Source organism: Arachis stenosperma, chromosome 5 (assembly GCF_014773155.1).
Source record: "Arachis stenosperma cultivar V10309 chromosome 5, arast.V10309.gnm1.PFL2, whole genome shotgun sequence".
Classification (NCBI taxonomy): domain Eukaryota; kingdom Viridiplantae; phylum Streptophyta; class Magnoliopsida; order Fabales; family Fabaceae; genus Arachis; species Arachis stenosperma.
In genome coordinates this window covers 102218203-102243233 of record NC_080381.1, presented here as the reverse complement: position 1 = coordinate 102243233, position 25031 = coordinate 102218203, and the positions used below count along the sequence as shown (strand labels likewise).

Genomic DNA, 25031 nt, shown 5'->3' with positions numbered 1-25031 from the left:
TTAAAGTTTCAAAGGCATACTGGCAATTTTAATCAAAATCAAAAGGTTTATCAATCATTAACAGATTACTCAAAGGTTTGGCTATTTTAGAAAAATCCTTGATAAACCTTCTATAAAATCCTGCATGCCCCAAGAAACTTCTAACAGATTTCACATTAGTTGGTGGAGGGAGCTTTTCTATAATTTCCACCTTTGCCTTGTCAACCTCTATCCCTTTTCTTGAAACTTTATGACCAAGAACAATCCCCTCAGGCACCATGAAATGGCACTTCTCCCAGTTCAAAACCAAATTAGTTTCTTGGCACCATTTCAAAACAAGAGTTAGATGTTTCAGGCAAGTATTGAAATTATCACCAAAAATAGAAAAGTCATCCATGAAAACCTCTAAAAACTTTTCGACCATATCTGAAAAAATGGAGAGCATACACCTTTGAAAAGTGGCCGGGGCATTGCATAGTCCAAATGGCATTCTTCTATAAGCAAAAACTCCAACTGGGCATGTGAATGAAGTCTTTTCTTGGTCCTTTGGATCTACCACTATCTGATTATACCCAGAATAGCCATCCAAGAAGCAATAGTAAGCATGGCCAGCCAACCTTTCAAGCATCTGATCAATGAAAGGAAGTGGGAAATGATCTTTGCGTGTGGCATCATTCAGCCTCCTATAGTCAATACACATCCTCCATCCTATCACAGTCCTTGTGGGAATGAGTTCACTTTTCTCATTAATAATGACTGTCATTCCACCCTTCTTTGGTACTACTTGGACTGGGCTTATCCATGAGCTATCGGAGATAGGATATATTATCCCTGCATTCCACAATTTCATTACTTCCTTCTGGACAACTTCCTTTATTGTAGGATTTAACCTTCTCTGAGGTTGAATTACTGCTTTGGAATTGTCCTCCAAGAGAATTTTATGCATACACACTGCAGGGCTAATGCCTTTCAGATCATCAATGGTCCATCCTAAAGCATCCTTGTGAGCTCTGAGAACATCAAGAAGCTCTCCTTCTTCTTTGTCAGGGATGAATTGATGATCACTGGGAAGCTCTCTGAAGTGCCAAGAAATGCATATTTGAGATGGGAAGGTAATGGCTTCAGTTCTTGTTTTTGCACTTCTTCTTTCTTGCTTGGTTCCACCTCTTTGAAAATGGAGATCTCAGCTGCGTGTTCCTCTACTGTTTCTTGATTTTCTTCTTCTTGCTCATGCTGATTAGTGTCTAACATTTCTTCCACTAGGCTCTCTATCATATCCACTCTCAAATAATCTTCCTGCTCAGGAGGGGGTTGCATTGACTTAAAAACATTTATGATTATTTGCTCATTGTGTACTCTGAAGATCATTTCTCCTTTTTCCACATCTATAATGGCTCTTGCAGTTGCTAGAAATGATCTTCCCAAGATGATTGAATTGTTTCCTTCCTCGTCGGTGTCTAGGATTACAAAATCCGCAGGGAAGATAAACTCTCCAACCTTCACTAACAGATTTTCCACAATTCTATTGGGTGTCTTGATTGATCTGTCGGCCATGACTAGTGACATCCTGGTGGGTTTGAGTTCTTCTATAGCAAGCTTCTTCATCATGGACAGGGGCATTAAGTTGATACTAGCTCCAAGATCACAGAGAGCTTTGTCCAAGGCTAGTTTGCCTATGGTGCATGATACTACGAAACTCCCTGGATCTTTAAGCTTTGGTGGAATTCCTTTTTGGAGCACAGCACTACATTCCTCACTGAGCATTACCGTCTCCTTCTCGTTCCAGTCTCTTTTCTTATTGATGAGCTCTTTTAAGAACTTGGCATATAGAGGCATTTGCTCTAATGCCTCAGCCAAAGGTATATTGATTTCCAGCTTCTTGAAAGTCTCAAGGAATTTGTGGAAATGTTGATCCTTTGCTTCTTTTTGGAATCTCTGTGGATAAGGTAGTGAAGGTGTAGGACTCTTTTCCACTTGCTGTTGTTTTGAATTTGGTTCTTCTATGATCTGCTTTCCTTTCTTTAAATTCTGTGGTTGGTTGTTCTCTTATGTGAGCTTTTCTGGGATATTATTGCTTGCTATGTCCTTGTTGTTAGCTCCATCTTTTTCTGTTGGCTCTTTGTCACTCTCCGTAGGTTTCTTGGTCGCCCCTTGGTTGCCATCCACCAATGTCTTTCCACTCCTTAATTGCATGACTTTGCATTCTTCTTTTGGATTAGGAATGGTGTCACTTGGTAGTGAGCTTGAAGGTCTCTCAATAGAAATCTGCTTGGAGATTTGTCCAATCTGTCTTTCTAAGTTCTTCATGGAAGCTTCTTGGTTCTTTGTTGTCAATTCTTGGTTCTTCATCATCTTCTCCATGAGCATCTCTAGATTAGTAATCCTCTAAGAGTCTTGTGAGATTGGTTGGTTTTGGGGTGTTGATGGATGATGGTAGGTGTTTTGGTTAGTTGGTTGGTTATTGGGTGGATAATGGTTTGAGTTGGGGTAAGTGTTTTGTGGTTTTCTGTATGTGTTTTGGTTAGTGTTTGGCTGGTTGTTGTGGTTTGTGTTCTTCCAATTGTTTTGAGTTGAGTTCCTTTGCCATGGCTGCTGAGTTTGATTGTGGTTGTCTCCCCATCTGAGGTTAGGATGGTTTTTCCAAGAGGGATTGTAAGTATCACCATAGACTTCATTTGTTCTAGAATTTTGGTTGTTCATATAGTGCACTTGCTCTTGTTGTTGCTCCTCTTGAGTCTCTTCATTTTGCACCCATGTGGTTGATGGTTGGCTTGTGGCGCTCACTGATGCTACTTGCAGGCCATCAATTCTTTTGGCCATTTGCTCAAATTGTTGCTGAATCTGCTGTTGCATCATCTTGTTCTGAGCTAGGATTGAATCCACTCCTTCCAGCTCCATTACTCCTCTTCTTTGTGATGGTTGGTGTTGCCTTTGGTGAGCAAAGAAATATTGGTAGTTAGCCACCATATCAATGAGGTTTTGAGCTTCCTCTGTAGTTTTCATGAGTTGTAATGAGCCTCCAGCTGAATGATCAAGTGCTTCTTGAGCTTTCAGAGTAAGTCCTTCATAGAAGTTTTGCAACTTATCCCACTCAATAAACATTTCTGGTGGACATTTCCTTAACAGAGCCTTATATCTTTCCCATGCCTCATATAAATTTTCAGCCTCCATTTGAGTGAATGTCTGCACCTCAGTCTTCAATCTTATGATCCTTTGAGGGGGATAAAATTTGGCAAGGAACTTGCTCACCAAATCATCCCAAGTGTTGATGCTTTCCTTTGGAAATGTTTCTAGCCATTGAGTGGCCTTGTCCCTGAGAGAGAATGGAAAGAGCAGCAACTTGTAACTGTCAGGAGGTACACCATTGGTTTTGACAGTGTCACAAATCCTCAAGAAGGTAGATAAATGTTGATTCGGGTCCTCCAATGGCCCTCCTCCAAAAGAGCAGTTGTTTTGGACCAATGTGATGAGTTGTGGCTTTAGTTCAAAGTTGTTTGCATTGACATTAGGGGTAAGAATGCTACTCCCACAATGTCTAGCTTTTGTAAATGTGTAGGAAGCCAGTACTCTTCTTTGTTGTTGGTTATTGTTGGCCCCTCCTTCTGGTTGATTGGGATTTGATGGATCTCCTTCCATTTCTTGGAATTCCTCCTCAGATTCTTCCACTCTAATGACGTTCTTCCCTCTTTCAGCTCTTCTTATTCTTCGAAGAGTTCTTTGGTCAAGTTTAGAGAGAATAGGGGAAGCTCTTCCTGTACCTGACATACAAACACACAATAAGAAACACACAGATCCAGAAAACCAATGAAACTTTAATCTATTGCTAGAGTGAAGTTTTAGTTAGTTTAAGCAAAAATTCAAACAGTTAGTGCGTTAGTTAAAAATAAAGAAAAAGTGATCTAGTAATCATTGTCAATCTATTTCAATCCCCGGCAATCGCGCCAAAAACTTGATGTGTGGAAAACGATCCAACACAAAACTCACCGGCAAGTGTACTGGGTCGCATCAAGTAATAAAACTCACGGGAGTGAGGTCGATCCCACAAGGATTGAAGGATTGAGCAATTTTAGTTTAGTGGCTGATTTAGTCAAGCGAATCAAGTTTTGGTTGAGTGATTTTGTATCCAACAGTAAGTAAATGACAGAAAATGTAAAGGGGGAGGGAAAAATTGCAGAAATTAAAAAAAAACTGAAAGTAAAAGAACTGAATCTTAAAGAACAAGAAATTAAATGACTGAAACTTAAAGTGCAAGAAATGTAAATTGCAGTAACTTAAAGTGCAAGAAATATAAATTGCAGAAATGAAAAGGGATTTAAGGACTGGGATGTCAGAATTCAAGCACGGGAAAGTAAATTGCAACAATTATCAAAGCAAGAAGTGATTTGAATTCTGTTAAATCTCAAACAAAAAGGGAAATTAAGTTACAGCAGAGGTTCACAGAAGAACCAAAAGGAAAATTGGATCTCAGGACTCCAGAGACTAGATAGCAAGGTCTAGATCTCAATTGCCTTGCCAGATCCAAATTCACAAAGCAATTAGCAAGAATTTAAAGAAGAAGCAGTAAAGGAAATGTAGTTGAACTTAATTATGCAGAAGAGGAATTAAAGAGCTCTTGAATGGAGATTGAGACAGAAATTCCTCAATTCTTCACACCCAAGACTCAAACAAGAAAAATAAAAATGCTCAAGCAAGAACCAGGAAGAAGAGAGATCAATTCTCCTCCCCAATTCTCTGAAATCTCAGTTCCTAGCTCTCAATGAAGTTTTCAAAAATCAAAAGAAGGTTCAAAAAGTCAAAAGTCAAGAGAAAGGTCCTAATTACATCAAACTATCTCCTATTTATACACTTTCTATTCTTGGATTTTGGAATTTGGATGGGCTTTTGATTTGGTGAAGAAATGAATTTAATAATATTTAACTAAAAACTAATTAAAACATGCTAAAATCTACATGAAATTACCCCCAAAAAGCGTATAAAATATCCGCTCATCAATAAGATAACTAACTTATCTTATCTGAAAAGGTCACTCTACACCATTATAAATACATTGGAGCACCCAGGTATAACTCATATTCTGATTTTACTCAATACCTGCTTAATACCCTTGCTAACTTAAGCATCGGAGTCCCTTGCAGGTACCCCCACCCTCCGGGGACGAAGGATCAGCACTACTACCAAGTCCACCAAATCGGGCACAGCAACTCTGACCAGTACAGAAGATCTCTTTCGAGATTGACCTACAGTTTCAGGTGACCCTCGGAACAGCACCCCTGAGAGCTTATTCATCCAAGCATATCCCTTGCACAGGAGCACCATGGTGCGCGAAATTGTGAACAATACTTTTCACAACTCTCATAATCCCCGGTCATGAACTCCAAAAACTTGGTAGTTCAATTCCATGGCATTACACAACTTCGCACAACTAACCAGCAAGTGCACTGGGTCGTCCAAGTAATAAACCTTACGCGAGTAAGGGTCGATCCCACGGAGATTGTTAGTATGAAGCAAGCTATGGTCATCTTGTAAATCTTAGTCAGGCAAACTCAAATGTATAATGGTGATGAACGCATAAAACATAAAGATAAAGATAGAGATACTTATGTAATTCATTAGTAGGAACTTCAGATAAGCGCATGAAGATGCCTTCCCTTCCGTCTCTCTGCTTTCCTACTGTCTTCATCCAATCCTTCTTACTCCTTTCCATGGCAAGCTTATGCAAGGGTTTCACCGTTGTCAGTGGCTACCTCCCATCCTCTCATTGGAAATGTTCAACGCACCCTGTCACGGCACGACTATCCATCTGTCGGTTCTCAATCAGGCCGGAATAGAATCCAGTGATTCTTTTGCGTCTGTCACTAACGCCCCGCCTTCAGGAGTTTGAAGCACGTCACAGTCATTCAATCATTGAATCCTACTCAGAATACCACAGACAAGGTTAGACCTTCCGGATTCTCTTGAATGCCGCCATCAGTTCTCGCCTATACCACGAAGACTCTGATCTCACGGAATGGCTGGCTCGTTTGTCAGGCGAGCACTCGGTTGTCAGGCGATCAACCATGCATCGTGTTATCAGGAATCCAAGAGATATTCACTGGAGCTTTGATTGCTTGTAGAACAAGAGTGGTTGTCAGTCACCTTGTTCATGAGTGAGAATGATGATGAGTGTCACGGATCATCACATTCATCAAGTTGAAGAACAAGTGATATCTTGGACAAAGAACAAGCGGAATTGAATGGAAGAACAATAGTAATTGCATTAATACTCGAGGTACAGCAGAGCTCCACACCTTAATCTATGGTGTGTAGAAACTCCACCGTTGAAAATACATAAGCATAAGGTCTAGGCATGGCCGAATGGCCAGCCTCCCAATGATCTAAGATAGCATAAAACGAAGATAGCTACCAAAGTCTGCTAATACAATAGTAAAAGGTCCTACTTATAGATAACTAGTAGCCTAAGGTTTACAGAAATGAGTAAATGACATAAAAATCCACTTCCGGGCCCACTTGGTGTGTGCTTGGGCTGAGCAATGAAGCAATTTCGTGTAGAGACTCTTCTTGGAGTTAAACGCCAGCTTTTATGCCAGTTTGGGCGTTTAACTCCCATTTAGGTGCCAGTTCCAGCGTTTAACGCTGGGATTTCTTGAGGTGACTTTGAACGCCGGTTTGGGCCATCAAATATTGGGCAAAGTATGGACTATCATATATTGCTGGAAAGCCCAGGATGTCTACTTTCCAACGCCCAATTCTGTAGCTCCAGAAAATCCACTTTGAGTGCAGGGAGGTTAGAATCCAACAGCATCTGCAGTCCTTTTCAGTCTCTGAATCAGATTTTTGCTCAGGTCCCTCAATTTCAGCCAGAAAATACCTGAAATCACAGAAAAACACACAAACTCATAGTAAAGTCCAGAAAAGTGAATTTTAACTAAAAACTAATAAAAATATACTAAGAACTCAACTAAAACTACCAAAAACATACTAAAAACAATGCCAAAAAGTGTATAAATTATCCGTTCATCACAACACCAAACTTAAATTGTTGCTTGTCCTCAAGCAACTGAAAATCAAATAAGATAAAAAGAAGAGAATATGCAATGAATTCCAAAAACATCTATGAAGATCAGTATTAATTAGATGAGCGGGGCTTTTAGCTTTTTGCCTCTGAATAGTTTTGGCATCTCACTCTATCCTTTGGAATTCAGAATGATTGGCTTCTTTAGGAACTCAGAATCCAGATAGTGTTATTGATTCTCCTAGTTAAGTATGATGATTCTTGAACACAGCTACTTATTGAGTCTTGGCCGTGGCCCAAAGCACTCTGTCTTCCAGTATTACCACCGGATACATACATGCCACAGACACATAATTGGGTGAACCTTTTCAGATTGTGACTCAGCTTTGCTAAAGTCCCCAATTAGAGGTGTCCAGGGTTCTTAAGCACACTCTTTTTGCCTTGGATCACAACTTTATTCTTTCTTTTTCTCTTTCTTTTTCTCTTTCTTTTTTTTTGATTTTTTTTCTTTTTTTTTTGTATTCACTGCTTTTTCTTGCTTCAAGAATCATTTTTAATGATTTTTCAGATCCTCAGTAACATGTCTCCTTTTTCATCATTCTTTCAAGAGCCAACCTTCATGAACCACAAATTCAAGATACATATGCACTGTTTAAGCATACATTCAGAGAACAAGAGTATTGCCACCACATCAAAATAATTAAACTATTATAAAATTCAGAATTCATGCAATTCTTTCCTTTTCAATTAAGCACGTTTTTATTCAAGAAAGGTGATGGATTCATAGGACATTCATAACTTTAAAGCATAGACACTAAGACACTAATGATCACAAGATACAAACATGGATAAACATAAGCATAAAATTCGAAAAACAGAAGAATAAAGAACAAGGAGATTAAAGAACGGGTCCACCTTAGTGATGGCGGCTCTTTCTTCCTCTTGAAGATCCTATGGAGTGCTTGAGCTCCTCAATGTCTCTTCCTTGTCTTTGTTGCTCCTCTCTCATGATTCTTTGATCTTCTCTAATTTCATGGAGGAGGATGGAATGTTCTTGGTGCTCCACCCTTAGTTGTCCCATGTTGGAACTCAATTCTCCTAGGGAGGTGTTTACTTGCTCCCAATAGTCTTGTGGAGGAAAATACATCCCTTGAGGTATCTCAGGGATCTCATGATGAGAGGGGTCTCTTGTGTGCTCCATCCTTTTCTTGGTGATGGGCTTGTCCTCATCAATGGGGGTGTCTCCTTCTATGTCAACTCCAACTGAATAACAGAGGTGACAAATGAGATGAGGAAAGGCTAGCCTTGCCAAGGTGGAAGACTTATCCGCCACTTTATAGAGTTCTTGGGATATAACCTCATGAACTTCCACTTCTTCTCCAATCATGATGCTATGAATCATGATGGCCCGGTCTATGGTAACTTCGGACCGGTTGCTAGTGGGAATGATTGAGCGTTGAATGAACTCCAACCATCCTCTAGCCACGGGTTTGAGGTCATGCCTTCTCAATTGAACCGGCTTGCCTCTTGAATCTCTCTTCCATTGTGCGCCCTCTTCACATATAACTGTGAGGACTTGGTCCAACCTTTGATCAAAGTTGACCCTTCTTGTGTAAGGATGTTCATCTCCTTGCATCATAGGCAAGTTGAATGCTAACCTTACATTTTCCGGACTAAAATCCAAGTATTTCCCTCGAACCATAGTAAGATAATTCTTTGGATCCGGGTTCATACTTTGATCATGGTTCTTTGTGATCCATGCATTGGCATAGAACTCTTGAACCATCAAGATTCCGACTTGTTGAATGGGGTTGGTAAGTACTTCCCAACCTTTTCTTCGGATCTCATGGCGGATCTCCGGATATTCACCCTTTTTGAGTGAAAAGGGGACCTCGGGGATCACCTTCTTCAAGGCCACAACTTCATAGAAGTGGTCTTGATGCACCCTTGAGATGAATCTATCCATCTCCCATGACTCGGAGGTGGAAGCTTTTGCCTTCCCTTTCCTCTTTTTAGAGGTTTCTCCGGCCTTGGATGCCATAAATGGTTATGGAAAAATGAAAAAGCAACGCTTTTGCCACACCAAACTTAAAAGGTTTGCTCGTCCCCGAGCAAAAAGAAGAAAGAAGAGAGTAGAAGAAGAAGAAATGAGGGAGAAAGGGATGGCTTTGTATTCGGCCAAAGAAGGGGAGAAGTGGTGTTTAGGTTGTGTGAAAATGAAGGAGTGAAGGAGGGTTTATATAGGAGAGAGGGAGAGGGTTGTTCGGCCATTTGAGGGTGGGTTTGGGTGGGAAAGTGGTTTGAATTTGAATGGAAGGTTAGGTGGGGTTTTATGAAGGATGGATGTGAGTGGTGAAGAGAAAGATGGGATTTGATAGGTGAAGGGTTTTTGGGGAAGAGGTATTGAGGTGATTGGTGAATGGGGGAAGAAGAGAGAGGGTGGTGGTGGGGTTGGTGGGGGTCCTGTGGGGTCCACGGATCCTGTGGTGTCAAGGAAAAGTCATCCCTGCACCAAATGTTGCTCAAAATCACGTTTTGAGCCATTTCTGGCGTTAAACGCCGGGCTGGTGCCCATTCCTGGCGTTTAACGCCAGGTTCTTGCCCTTTTCTGGCGTTTAACGCCAGTCTGGTGCCCCTTTCTGGCGTTAAACGCCCAGAATGGTGCCAGACTGGGCGTTAAACGCCCAACAGCTAACCTCACTGGCGTTTAAACGCCAGCAACATCTTCCTCCAGGGTGTGCTGTTTTTCTTCCTATTTTTCATTTTGTTTTTTGCTTTTTTCATTGATTTTCTGACTTCTTATGATCATCAACCTACAAAAAAGATAAAATAACAAAAGGAAATAGTTAATTATAAAACATTGGGTTGCCTCCTAACAAGCGCTTCTTTAATGTCATTAGCTTGACAGAGGACTCTTATGGAGCCTCACAGATACTCAGAGCCATGTTGGAACCTCTCCAACACCAAACTTAGAGTTTGAATGTGGGGGTTCAACACCAAACTTAGAGTTTGGTTGTGGCCTCCTAACACCAAACTTAGAGTTTGACTGTGGGGGCTCTGTTTGGCTCTGTTTTGAGAGAAGCTCTTCATGCTTCTTCTCCATGGTGATAGAGGGATATCCTTGGGCCTTAAACACCAAGGATTCTTCATTCACTTGAATGATTAGCTCTCCTCTATCAACATCAATCATAGCCTTTGCTGTTGCTAGGAAGGGTCTGCCAAGGATGATGGATTCATCCATGCACTTCCCAGTCTCTAGGACTATGAAATCAGTAGGGATGTAATGGTCTTCAACTTTTACCAAAACATTCTCTACAAGTCCATGAGCTTGTTTTCTTGAGTTGTCTGCCATCTCCAGTGAGATACTTGCAGCTTGTACCTCAAAGATCCCTAGCTTCTCCATTACAGAGAGAGGCATGAGGTTTACACTTGACCCTAAGTCACACAGAGCCTTCTTGAAGGTCATGGTGCCTATGGTACAAGGTAGTGAAAACTTCCCAGGATCTTGTCTCTTTTGAGGTAATTTCTGCCTAGACAAGTCATCCAGTTCTTTGGTGAGCAAGGAAGGTTCATCTTCCCAAGTCTCATTTCCAAATAACTTGTCATTTAGCTTCATGATTGCTCCAAGGTATTTAGCAACTTGCTCTTCAGTGACATACTCATCCTCTTCAGAGGAAGAATACTCATCAGAGCTCATGAAAGGCAGAAGTAAGTCCAATGGAATCTCTATGGTCTCATTTTGAGCCTCAGATTCCCATGGTTCCTCATTGGGGAACTCAGAGGAGATTGGTGTACGCCCATTGAGGTCTTCCTCAGTGGCGTCCACCTCCTCTCTTTCCTCTCCATATTCGGCCATGTTTATGGCTTTGCACTCTCCTTTTGGATTTTCTTCTTTATTACTTGGGAGAGTACTAGGAGGGAGTTCAGTAACTTTCTTGCTCAGCTGACCCACTTGTCCTTCCAAATTTCTGATGGAGGACCTTGTTTCATTCATGAAACTTTGAGTGGTTTTGATTAGATCAGAGACCATTGTTGCTAAGTCAGAGGTATTCTGCTTAGAACTCTCTGTCTGTTGCTGAGAAGATGATGGAAAAGGCTTGTTATTGCTAAACCTGTTTCTTCCACCATTATTATTATTGAAACCTTGTTGAGGTCTCTCTTGATTCTTCCATGAGAAATTTGGGTGATTTCTCCATGAAGAATTATAGGTGTTTCCATAGGGTTCTCCTAGGTAATTCACCTCTTCCATTGAAGGGTTCTCAGGATCATAAGCTTCTTCCTCAGATGAAGCTTCCTTAGTACTGCCAGGTGCATTTTGCATTCCAGACAGACTTTGAGAAATCAAATTGACTTGTTGAGTCAATATCTTGTTCTGAGCCAGTATGGCATTCAGAGTATCAATCTCAAGAACTCCTTTCTTCTGACTAGTCCCATTGTTCACAGGATTTCTTTCAGAAGTGTACATGAATTGGTTATTTGCAACCATTTCAATTAGTTCCTGAGCTTCTGTAGGCGTCTTCTTCAGATGAAGAGATCCTCCAGCAGAGCTATCCAAAGACATCTTGGATAGTTCAGAGAGACCATCATAGAAAATACCTATGATGCTCCATTCAGAAAGCATGTCTGAGGGACATTTTCTGATTAATTGTTTGTATCTTTCCCAAGCTTCATAGAGGGATTCTCCATCCTTCTGTCTGAAGGTTTGGACTTCCACTCTAAGCTTACTCCATTTTTGAGGTGGAAAGAATTTTGCCAAGAAGGCATTGACTAGCTTTTCCCAAGAGTCCAGGCTATCTTTAGGTTGTGAGTCCAACCATATTCTAGCTCTGTCTCTTACAGCAAAAGGGAATAACATCAGTCTGTAGACCTCAGGGTCAACCCCATTAGTCTTGACTGTGTCACAGATCTGTAAGAACTCAGCTAAAAACTGATGAGGATCTTCCATTGGAAGTCCATGGAACTTGCAATTCTGTTGCATTTGAGAAACTAATTGAGGCTTAAGCTCAAAGTTGTTTGCTCCAATGGCAGGGATAGAGATGCTTCTCCCATAGAAATTGGGAGTAGGTGCAGTAAAGTCACCCAGCACCTTACTTGCATTGTTGGCATTGTTGTTGTTTTCGGCTGTCATGGGTTCTTCTTCTTTGAAGAATTCGGTCAGGTCCTCTAAAGAGAATTGTGCTTTGGCTTCTCTTAGCTTTCTCTTCATGGTCCTTTCAGGTTCAGGGTCAGCTTCAACAAGAATGCCTTTGTCTCTGCTCCTGCTCATATGAAAGAGAAGAGAACAAGAAGATGTGGAATCCTCTATGTCACAGTATAGAGATTTCTTAAGGTGTCAGAGGAAACGAAAAATAGAAGAAAGAAGGTAGAAGAATTCGAACTTGATTAGATAGGGTTCGAATTGTGCATTAAGAAGGAGTAGTACTCCATAAATAGAAGGATGTGGGAAGAAGGGAGGTAATTTTCGAAAATTAAGTGAAAGATTTTGAAAATATTTTTGAAAAACATTACTTAATTTTTGAAAACGAAAGTGGAAAAAGAAATCAAGTGTTTTTTTGGAAAAGATTTTGAAATTAGAAATCAAAAAGATTTGATTGAAAACTATTTTGAAAAAGATGTGGTTAAAAAGATATGATTGAAAAAAATTTGATTTGAAAACAATTTTAAAAGATATGTTTTGAAAACAATTTGTAAAAGATTTGATTTTGAAAATTAGTGACTTGCCTAACAAGAAAAGATATGATTCAAACATTAAACCTTTCTTAACAGAAAAGGCAACAAATTTGAGATGTTCAATCAAATCATTAATTGTTAGTAAGTATCTTTGAAAAAGCAAAGAAATTGACTTTGAAAACATTTGATTGAAAAGATATGATTTGAAAAAGATTTGATTTTGAAAAACTTTGAAAACTTGAAAAAAAATTGATTTGAAAACAAAATCTTCCCCCTTTGCCATCCTGGCGTTAAACGCCCAGAATGGTATCCATTCTGGCGTTTAACGCCCAAAATGCACCCTTTTTGGGCGTTAAATGCCCAACCAGGTACCCTGGCTGGCGTTTAAATGCCAGTCTGTCCTTCTTCACTGGGCGTTTTGAACGCCCAGCTTTTTCTGTGTAATTCCTCTGCAGTATGTTCTGAATCTTCAATTCTTGGTATTATTGACTTGAAAAGACACAAATTAAAAATATTTTTGGATTTTTAATAATCAAAATGCAACAAGAATGAAATAACAATGCATGCAAGACACCAAACTTAGCAGTTTGTATACTACTGACACTAATGAGAATGCATATGAGACACACAAAACACTCAAGTCAACTGAATTCAAAGATTAGAACACGAAAATCATCAAGAATTACTTGAAGATCCTTAAGATGCATGTAATTGACACCAAACTTAAGATGAGATACTAGACTCAAACAAGAAATTTTTGGATTTTATGAGTTTTTTTGATTTTTTTGTGTTTTTCGAAAATTAAGTGGAAAAAGATATCAAAATTCTTAATGAGAATTCCAGGAATCAGTGCAATGCTAGTCTAAGACTCCGGTCCAGGAATTAGACATGGCTTCACAGCCAGCCAAGCTTTCAAAGAAAGCTTCGGTCCAAAATACTAGACATGGCCAAAGGCCAGCCAAGCCTTAGCAAATCACTGCTCCAAAAGCAAGATTGATGAAAATCAACAAGCTCTTGTGATGATAAGTTGAAACCTCGGTCCAATGAAATTAGACATGGCTTCTCAGCCAGCCAGACTTCAACAAATCATCATGAAACTCTAGAATTCATCTTCAAGAATTTCGAAAAAAAAAAATACCTAATCTAAGCAACAAGATAAACCGTCAGTTGTCCAAACTGAACAATCCCCGGCATTGTTACCAAAAGCTTGCTCAAAACTTGAACAATCCCCGGCAACGGTACCAAAAACTTGGTGCGCGAAATTGTGAACAATACTTTTCACAACTCTCATAATCCCCGGTCATGAACTCCAAAAACTTGGTAGTTCAATTCCATGGCATTACACAACTTCGCACAACTAACCAGCAAGTGCACTGGGTCGTCCAAGTAATAAACCTTACGCGAGTAAGGGTCGATCCCACGGAGATTGTTAGTATGAAGCAAGCTATGGTCATCTTGTAAATCTTAGTCAGGCAAACTCAAATGTATAATGGTGATGAACGCATAAAACATAAAGATAAAGATAGAGATACTTATGTAATTCATTGGTAGGAACTTCAGATAAGCGCATGAAGATGCCTTCCCTTCCGTCTCTCTGCTTTCCTACTGTCTTCATCCAATCCTTCTTACTCCTTTCCATGGCAAGCTTATGCAAGGGTTTCACCGTTGTCAGTGGCTACCTCCCATCCTCTCATTGGAAATGTTCAACGCACCCTGTCACGGCACGGCTATCCATCTGTCGGTTCTCAATCAGGCCGGAATAGAATCCAGTGATTCTTTTGCGTCTGTCACTAACGCCCCGCCTTCAGGAGTTTGAAGCACGTCACAGTCATTCAATCATTGAATCCTACTCAGAATACCACAGACAAGGTTAGACCTTCCGGATTCTCTTGAATGCCGCCATCAGTTCTCGCCTATACCACGAAGACTCTGATCTCACGGAATGGCTGGCTCGTTTGTCAGGCGAGCACTCGGTTGTCAGGCGATCAACCATGCATCGTGTTATCAGGAATCCAAGAGATATTCACTGGAGCTTTGATTGCTTGTAGAACAAGAGTGGTTGTCAGTCACCTTGTTCATGAGTGAGAATGATGATGAGTGTCACGGATCATCACATTCATCAAGTTGAAGAACAAGTGATATCTTGGACAAAGAACAAGCGGAATTGAATGGAAGAACAATAGTAATTGCATTAATACTCGAGGTACAGCAGAGCTCCACACCTTAATCTATGGTGTGTAGAAACTCCACCATTGAAAATACATAAGCATAAGGTCTAGGCATGGCCGAATGGCCAGCCTCCCAATGATCTAAGATAGCATAAAACGAAGATAGCTACCAAAGTCTGCTAATACAATAGTAAAAGGTCCTACTTATAGATAACTAGTAGCCTAAGGTTTACAGAAATGAGTAAATGACATAAAAATCCACTTCCGGGCCCACTTGGTGTGTGCTTGGGCTGAGCAATGAAGCAATTTCGTGTAGAGACTCTTCTTGGAGTTAAACGCCAGCTTTTATGCCAGTTTGGGCGTTTAACTCCCATTTGGGTGCCAGTTCCAGCGTTTAACGCTGGGATTTCTTGAGGTGACTTTGAACGCCGGTTTGGGCCATCAAATATTGGGCAAAGTATGGACTATCATATATTGCTGGAAAGCCCAGGATGTCTACTTTCCAACGCCCAATTCTGTAGCTCCAGAAAATCCACTTTGAGTGCAGGGAGGTCAGAATCCAACAGCATCTGCAGTCCTTTTCAGTCTCTGAATCAGATTTTTGCTCAGGTCCCTCAATTTCAGCCAGAAAATACCTGAAATCACAGAAAAACACACAAACTCATAGTAAAGTCCAGAAAAGTGAATTTTAACTAAAAACTAATAAAAATATACTAAGAACTCAACTAAAACTACCAAAAACATACTAAAAACAATGCCAAAAAGTGTATAAATTATCCGCTCATCACACCACAGACACATACTTCAATATTCAAACCATTGATGCCTAGCCTTATTTCTTATTAATTTTCTTTCCTTTCCAAACTCTTATTGTTCTTTCTCTTTTTCTTATTAGGATATTGTTGTTTGGTTAGTCTCAATAGGATGTGTTTCAAGCATGTGATTTAGAGCATATAGTGTCTTATATATCTTGTTGGGGAACCAACTTAGCTAATCAATTACCATACCACAAACTTGAGAACTTACTTCACAAGATAAACCCCACTCTTGTTTTTCATAACATTTTTCTTTTATATTGACCTAAAGGACAAGCATACATGTAAGCAAGATGAAAATGAAGGCTAGGGACTTAGACCAACACACTTAGACCTAAACAATGAAATTTTAAAGGCAGAATTGAAAGTTCCTAAGCTACTATGGAAGCATGTTCTATTTCATACATGATTTTCCTTATTTAAAACTTGAAAAAGATAGAACGAAGAGGGAACTCCACCACCTTTTACTTATTGGAGTGCTCATGCTCTCTCTCTTGTTTGTCCTCTTTATGTCCACTTGCACTTCCCTGCATCCGGTTCATTCTGGCCCTTTTCCAATCTTCCACTGCCTTTCTTACTGATTCATGACTCTTTTCGGCTCTTTCTCATTCCGCTCGTGCTAATTCATCCTTTACGTCCTCATATCTTGTGATCCCAGGATGCAATACAGGCAGTTTTCCGACTAAGTATCCGAGCCTGGCTTGAGTGTTTACATGATATTCAGTCTCACTCATATAAACTCCTTCCAAGAATGCTCTGTATTCATCAAAAATATCTGCCTGTTCTCTTTATTTTCAATGCATCTCATGAATGTGTGCACCTTGATGTGCTTGGATATTGATTAGCTTTTGGATGGCTTCTTGTTGTTGATCTTGCTTTTATTTCAACTTGTGGAAGGATTCACCCCATTGTCTCCCTTGTTCCAGTTGCTGATCCATCAATTGCTTTTGCCACTCCCCTTGTTGATTCATCCATCTAGAGAGTGATTCTTCTTGGCAATCCATCATTTGAAGTTGAAGCTCCTTCTGTGCCCCTTGATTCTCCATGTATTGCCTAGACAGGCCATCAACAGCTTCTTGTAGTTGATGCATATCTAAAGTGGCTGGGGCTTGTTCTTCCGGGTTTTGTCCTTCTTCCACTTGATGGGCTGGCCTCTTTCATAGTCTTCGCTAAGGTAGGGGAGGTGCAACGGCATGCATCCATCAAAGAGTAATTGGGATGCCGACTTTTATCCGCTCAGGGTTTCCATCTTCGAACACCACCCTAGCCTTTGCGCACAGACAGAAAATAGTGCTGGGGTAGCCTAACCTTCCTCCAGAATCACTTTTCTCAGCAAACTTCTGGATGCCCTGAGCTATGAGTTCATGAACTTTGATCTCTCCCCCTTTGAGTATACATTGTACCATTGTTGCTCTCTTAAGGTTTACTTCTGAGTTGTTTCTGGTGGGAAGGATGGATCCCCTTACAATTTCGAACCACCCTTTTGCTTCAAGGGTGAGATCCCCTCTTTTAATGAATTTGGGCTTCTTATGGGAGTCTCTTACCCAATCCGCTCCTGGTATACAGATATCTTCCACAATCTGGTCATAATTGGGACTGCTATCCATTCTGGATTGATAGCTCTCTTCTGTGAATGGTATGATTCGTAGCTTTAACACCCTCATGATGTTCATGGGACTAAAAGCCACCGTCATCCCTCTTACGAAGATTATATAGGAGTCATCTGCCCTATCATACCTGACTGCGTTTGCATAAAACTCTCTTACAAGAGTTGCGTTTACTCTTGTGACCGGGTCAGTAAGGAGCTCCCATATTCTCTTTTCCACTTTCTATGTGATTTCGGGGCACTCAGTCTTCGTGACTTGAAAGCCTAGCTCATGTATGATCTCTTTCTCAGCCATCCACCCAAATTGCAATGCATGGTGAAAGGTTCTAATTTTTTTCTCATCAAAAGGGGGTTGTTTCATAGGCTCCTTCCCTTTTCTTCTTTTAGAGCTCGATGATGCTATGAGTAGCCTTTGATTACAAATTTGTAGAAGTATGGATGATTACAGTAAAGGTGTAGCTATGGGGTGTGTGAGAATGCTTTTGATGGGAGGAGAAGTGTTGAGTGTGTATTCCGAAAGTGGGGAATTGGAATGGAAAGGTGTAAAGTGAAGCGGTATATATATATAGGAGAATGATGGGTGATTGAAAGGTGTGTATTGATAGAAAATCCAATGGTGGACAGTTGGGGTTTAGCATTAGATGTGCACAAGGATCACCACTTTTATGAATTGATTGATTCTGTCTCCAAGGCTATCCTACTCCTAATGTTGCATGGCAACACTTCCCAAGGTACTCCCCTTGAAGACAAGTGTGTAGTTCCTTTGGTGAAGTGGCTGAACCCCCCTTCGATTGGTTGTCCCATCAGTTTCCTTGCATTCCCTTCAATTTCCTTGCAAGACAAAAAAAAGAGAGATTAGTTTGAATATGGCAGGAAAAAAAGTGGGAGGCTAGCCACCCCCCCCTTTTTTTTTTTTTAAAAAAATTGCTTTTGACTAACTAAATGCCATTCATGAATCCGAACCAACCGACCAACTAAGTGCTTATGCATGCAACATGGGTGACACCAAACTTAGTTTGTGATCATGTGGAGTAAAAAGATTTGATTAAGGCTCTAAGATTGATATAATATGAATTGTGTTCAAGCCCTCTTAGTGTGCCTTGAACACCAAAGTTGTCATTCACTATATGCTGCATGTAGAGATTCTTATAAGTGCTTGTCAAAGTTGATTTAGAATTCATGAACCTTGCTTTATTAACTACTATTAAAGATTAAAAGGAAAGGATATAAAATATGGGTTGCCTCCCATGAAGCGCTTCTTTAGCATCATTAGCTTGACGTTTAGCCTTTGTCATGGTGGTTGGTAGTGCTTCAAATCTTCCCCTCTTGCAGTGAATTTATCTCCATTGGCTTTGTTAAGAAGCTCCACATGTTCTAAGGACAAAATTTTGCTGATGGTGTACACTTGCGGTAGCTGAGATGGGATGGTGGGGAGATGAGGTGGGATAAGTGGAAGATAAGCAGAGATAATTTCATCTCCTGGAGAGAAGTCCTCTGTAGGGATCTTTTTGTTCCTCCATCCTCTTGGGGCCGTTTTCCTTGTTTTCCTTTATGTTGCCTTGCCCCTTATGGTTTATCTTTCCAAGAAGATTTTGTTGCTGGTTTCATATGACTCTGGTGGAGTTAGCTCTTCTTGGGTTACACTTGACTATTGTTCCTTCTGACCACATTGCTTGTCAACCAGAGGGGTTCTCAGGTGTGGTGCTTATGCTCCCGTGCTTGTCTCTTCCATCAGTTTCTTACTGTCCTCTTTCCTTGACTCTTTGTCTTCTTGATCTGCCTCTTGTGAGGGTTTGAAGACATTAAAGGTGAATTGTTCATCATGTATCCTCAATATTAGTTCTCCTTACTCCACATCTATAAGCGCCCTGGCTGTGGCCAAGAATGGTCTCCTAAGGATGATGGGATGGATGTGATTCTCTTCCATCTCCAAGATAATAAAGTCTGTGGGAAGGAAGTAGTTTCCAACCTTCACTAACACATTTTCAACCACTTTTATTGCCTGTTTTTGAGTTTTATCAGCCAATTTGATGATTACGTCCGTGGGTGTTAGCTCATTGATTTGAAGCTTTTTCATGAGGGATAGAGGCATCAAGTTGATGCTTGCTCCCAGGTCACAGAGTCCCTTATCAATAATTGCTTCTCCTATAGCACAGGGGATGTGAAAACTACCTGGGTCCTTCTTATTTGTAGGTGGCTCTGTTTGAATGAGAGCATTGCACTCCCTATTCATCACTATTGTTTGCCCACCCTTCAGTGAACTCTTTTTAGTCAACAGCTCCTTTATGTACTTGATGTCTGAGGGCATCTGCTGAAGAGCCTTAGTCAATGGTATATTCACATGAAGAGATGCAAACATGTCGAGAAACCTTGAATATACTCTCCTTGCTACACCACCCTTGAGCCTTTGGGGAAAAGGTGCATATGGGTTCAGAGTCTCCTCTTTCTTTATCTCCTCCCTGTGTGTGGGATTGAATGCTTGATTTCTCTCTTCATGTTTTTCCTTTGGGTTGTCTTGAAAGTGTTTTGTTTGTGTTTTTGCTTCTTCCATACTCCTCTCATCACTTAGAGTGATCATCTTGCATTCTTCCCATCTTATTTTCTTTGCTTCTCCTCTTGGGTTCTTCTCTGTGTCACTTGGAAAACTATCAGTGGGTTTAGGAAACTGTTGATATAGATACCCCACTTGGGACTCCAGCCTCTTGATGGTATCTCCCTGGTTTTTTATATTAGCTTGCATTTCATCCTTGAACACCTTGTTGTCTTGGACTTTCTTACATATGCCTTCAAGTAGGGTCTCAATTCTGGAGAGTCTATCTTCGGTTGGTGATGGTGGGTTGAGGTTAGGAGGTTGAGAGTGGTCATGTTGGTTTTGATATGGATGTTGAGAAGGGTGATTAGGTGGGTGTTGATATGATCTCTGTGAGGGATGTTGGCGAGTTACATTGTTGTTGGGATTGTGGTTGTGGCGTCTCTAGTCTTGGCCTTGGTCTTGTTGGTTTTCCCACCCAAAATTAGGGTGGTTTCTCCAACCAGAATTATAAGTTTTAGAGTATGGATCATGGGTCTGCCTAGGTGAGTTCCCAATATAATTGGCTTGTTCACAGTCACCTTCTTCTCCTGTATTCACTCCTTCTTGAGCTGGTGATGAAGTGGTGATTGCCGCAACTTGGTTCTCTTCCACATTCTTGGTAAGATCGGCTAACTGCTTGGTGATCATCTTATTTTGAGCTAGCAGTGCATCCATGTGATTCAGCTCCATCACTCCTCGAGTGTTGCTCCTTTCAGAAGCATAGAAGTAGTTATTCTTAGCTATAGTCTCAATGACATCCATGCCTTCTTCAATGGTTTTCTTCTTGTTTAAAGATCCCCTGATGAATGGTCTACGGCCTTCTTTGATTCGTAGGAAAGGCCTTCATAGAAAATATGTAGTTGAACCCATTCATTGAACATGTCTGGTGGGCACCTTCTTGTTAAGTCCTTAAATCTCTCCCATGCCTCATAGAGAGTTTCACCATCTTGTTGCCTGAAGGTTTGTACCTCAGCTCTCAACCTGTTGATTCTTTGAGGATGGTGGAATCTTGCCAAAAATTTGTTCACCACATCTTCCCAATTTGTCAAACTCTCCTTCGAAAAAGAGTCTAGCCATTTAAATGCTTTGTCCCTGAGTGAGAAAGGGACCAAGAGCAATATATAGACATTCGGATGAACACTATTAGACTTCACAGTGTCATATACTCTTAGGAAGGTGGTTAGATGTTGATTGGGGTCTTCTTGGGCACTTCCTCCGAATGAACAGTTGTTCTAAACAAGGGTGATGAACTGGGGTTTTAATTCAAAGTTATTGGCATATATGGTTAGCTTTTGGATACTACTTCCACAATTTCCTGGGTTTGGATTGATGTAAGAGCCTTGAACTCTTCTCTCTTGCCCAGCATGATTCACAGGGTCTTCTCTGGCATGGTTGTGAGCTTCTTCTGCATGGTTGTTTTCCAGGTTTTCCTCCATGTTTGTTTCAATGTACTCTTCCTCTTCCTCAGCACCAACAACTTTTTTCCCTCTTGCTTCCCTCCTTAATCTAAAGAAGGTCCTCTCAGGTTCAGAATCAAAGGAAGTTGAAGCTCCGCTTCTTCTCCCTGTCATACAACTAACAGAGCACATACCAAGAAATAAAATGAAGATATTATTCTTGTTAGAGTGGTTGTTAGTGTGAGTGGTGCAAATTATCAAACAGTTAGTGGGTTAGTGAACAGAATTGTAAATAACAACAAAGAAAAAGAAAACAAAGAGGGGAGAGGGGATGAGGGAGGAAAGTAACTGAAACTGAAAGTAAATGACTAGGTAAAATAAACAGAAAAAAGAAAAATGCTCAATCTAGTGATCTTCCAACTTAATCATTGCTGATACAAAATCAATCCCCGGCAACGGTGCCATAAACTTGATGCACGAAAACTTGTCTCTCAACAAATTTCCCTTCGGCAAGTATACCAAATTATCGTCAAGTAAACCTCACAATAGAGTAAGGTCGAATCCCACAAGGATTGATTGGTCAAGCAACTTTAGTTGGAAGAATGTGCTAGTTGAGCTAAACAGAAATTGAGTTGAGAATTGCAGAAAATTAAATGGCGGGAAAGTAAATTGCAGAAAGTAAAGTGCAGAATCTTAAATGGGAATTTGGGGAGATGAGCATAAAGATAAATGGCAGAAAGTAAAAATAATGGGTAAGATCAGAAATGGGGAATTTATTGGGCTTAGGAGATGTTGCATTCTCCGGATCAAGTTCATTCTCATCTCTTCCTCAATCAATGCATTCATTGATCTCCTTGGCAATCTTAGGTGATTGGATCCCAATTCCTTGGCAACCCAATCTCTCTAAGCTTGAACAATTGCCCAATTCCTTGATTTAATTGCTCATGGGAAGAGATGAAGTATGGTCACTGATTATACCACATGTATTTCCAAATCAAAGTGTTAGGAGGATTACATGTCACTATATCCGTCCAAACCCCAATTTGGTCCAACATGAGAAAGCATTTCTAGCATGATCTCCTCATCCCTTTTCCAAGGCTCAGAGGAGATCCAATTATGGAGAGTTTCTTTTCCAAGACAACTAACCAATTGAATTAAGATCGAAAGCTTTCTAGTAAATCAAGAGAAAAGAAAGAGGAAGAAAAATGAAAACTATAATTGATCCATCAAATTACAATCGAGCTCCCTAACCCAATGAAAGGGGGTTTAGTTGTTCATAGCTTTGGAAATGGAAAATGGTAGAGAAGAGTACATTCTCCAACAAACTAGAAAGTGCAGAAAAGTAAATATACATGGTGTAGTTCTCCAAATTGCCAAGCTCCTCTCTAGTTCAAAACTACTCCTATATATACTACTCTTCTTGATCTTCCAGTCTGTTCTTCAAGTCTTGGATATGGGCCTTTGATCTTGAGTTGAAGTAGTTACAATCTTCAGTGGGCTCAGCTTTGCTTGCAGAAAAAAATGTGAGTTAGGCATGGGTGGACGTTAGTTAGGACGTTAGTGGTGTTAACATTAAGTGAAAATGTGGGTTCGAGAACGTTAGTGACAATCACCTTTTTCACTAAATTTCCAACCCAAAATGATCTACATTAACTTCAACGTTAGTGGCATTAACGTGACCACTAACGTTGCCTCTTGGTCCTTCGCAAACGTCATTGGCAATCACCTTTTTCAATAATGTTGCCTCTTGGTTCTTTTCCCCACGTTAGTGATCCACGTTAGTATAACTAACGTGACCCTTAACGTGGGCATGCCTAAGCTTTGAGAGCGTTAGTGACACTTAACTTTGTCACTAACACTCCAAATGCCCCTTCTTCCCACATTAGTGCCTCACGTTAATTGCATTAACGTGACCACTAACGTGGTGGTGATTGCCATCTCCAACGTTAGTGACAAAGGTGAGTGTCACTAACGTTGGCCTATCATGCTTAGCTCCACGTTACACTTCACGTTAATCGTCTTAACGTGACCACTAACGTGAGCACTATTGGCTTAGTCCAACGTTAGTGACAAGGGTGAGTGTCACTAACGTTGGTGATTGCTTTCTCCTCCCACGTTAGAGTTCACGTTAATTGGATTAACGTGACTCTTAATGTGGCTAAATGTGCCTTTGTGGAACGTTAGTTGTATTCACTTTTACCACTGACGTTGGAGCTCCTCTTTTCCTCCACGTTAATGTACTTAACGTGGCAACTAACGTGGGCTATGATGGCTTCGAAGGCGTTATTGGCGATCAATTTTTTTATTAACGCTACAAGCTTGTCCCCATTCCACGTTAGTGGTCACATTAATTAGATTAATGTGGCTACTAAGGTGGCTCTTCCTTGCTTTTTTTGTCCTGAAATCAAGCAATTAAAGTGCATCAAAGCTCTGTTCCAAGGCATGAGATCATGCATTATCTATTTTATCATTAAATTCCTGCATAATTCTCATGAAACCATGTAAAGTTCACAATGTTTTCTTGAATCAAGGTGTAAGTGTATTTTTATCCAAAACTTGCTTATTTACTAAGAAAATGCATGAAACTACCCTAAAATAGTAAAGAGAAGGTCAGTGAAATTGGCCAAGATGCCCTGGCATCATGCACATTCCTCCTTAGCATCAAATTCAATCATCTTGGAGGGGTTTTCTTCAATTCTAGATTCCTAAGGTGGTTTCGCATCTCCTAAGTCTTCAACCACCTCTTCCTCTTCTTCAACAATTGTAGCTTCCTCCAATTGTTCCAATACAAAGCAACTACCTTCATTCTCAACCAATCTCTCCTTCATGTTATGCTCTTCATTTGATCCTCCACATGTAGCCATGGGAGTTCCTTGAGTATTCAAGCATTGGGATGCTAACCGGTTTACCACCTCATCCAAGGCGGCCGTGAATTGTTGCACATCCCTTTTCATTTCCTCTTGTCCTTGAACAAGAACATCAAGGATGTCATCCATTGGAGGTTGGGGTGGATGGAAGGGTTCATCAATTTAAGGGAAGGGTTCATAGTAGGAAGGTGGTTCTTCTTGGTAGAGTTGTGGTGGTTCAATATTTTCCATTCTTTCCACTTGTTGCACAACATGCTCCATGGTTGCTTGAAGTTGATCTAATGTTTTCTTGAGATGATCCCTTGACTCTTGATCCTCTTGGATAATATGGTTAGGATCATATGACTCTTGGGATGATGGATATGAATATTCTCTCATGGGAGGTTGTGGTAGGAAGTAGAGTTCATCTTGTGGTTAAATATTTTCACTCATTGGAGGTGGTTCATCTTGGTCATAATGTGGAGAAGGTGGCTCTTGGAAGTATTAAGGTTGAAATGGTGGTGGTTCTTGAAAGCCCCAAGTGGATTCACCATATCCATTGGATGGACATGCATCATAGAATGGCTCTTCTTCATAGTGCATTGGTGGAGGTTGTTGCCATGAAGATTGATCATATGCATATGGCTCCTTCCACCTTTGGTTGTACCATCCTTGATACACATCCTCATTGTAGCTCTCATTTCCTAAAACATAATTAGAACCAAACTCAGAGCTAAAGTGAGAATTCATAATGAAAAGAGAAAATAAGAACAAAAGCTAATAAGAAGTAAGGAAATAAAATCCTAAAACTAGCAAAGCTAACAAGCAATCCAAAAATCAAGCTATTCACAATATTCACATATGTACAATAACCAATAACACAATACCATTGCAACTCCCCGGCAACGGCGCCATTTTGATGATTGGATTTTTAACGGTTTAGAATTCACAATAAATTCTCGTTGC

General features: G+C 40.4%; 2 non-coding genes across 2 annotated transcripts; both read left to right on the top strand.

Moving 5' to 3' along the window:
- The first annotated feature begins 11606 nt into the window (after window positions 1-11606).
- Window positions 11607-11714, top strand: LOC130983656 (small nucleolar RNA R71). Its single transcript, XR_009087637.1, has one exon. It is a non-coding gene; the product is annotated as a small nucleolar RNA R71 (small nucleolar RNA).
- Window positions 11715-20701: 8987 nt separating this feature from the next.
- LOC130984020 (small nucleolar RNA R71) lies at window positions 20702-20805 on the top strand. Its single transcript, XR_009087981.1, has one exon. It is a non-coding gene; the product is annotated as a small nucleolar RNA R71 (small nucleolar RNA).
- The last annotated feature ends 4226 nt before the right edge of the window (window positions 20806-25031 follow it).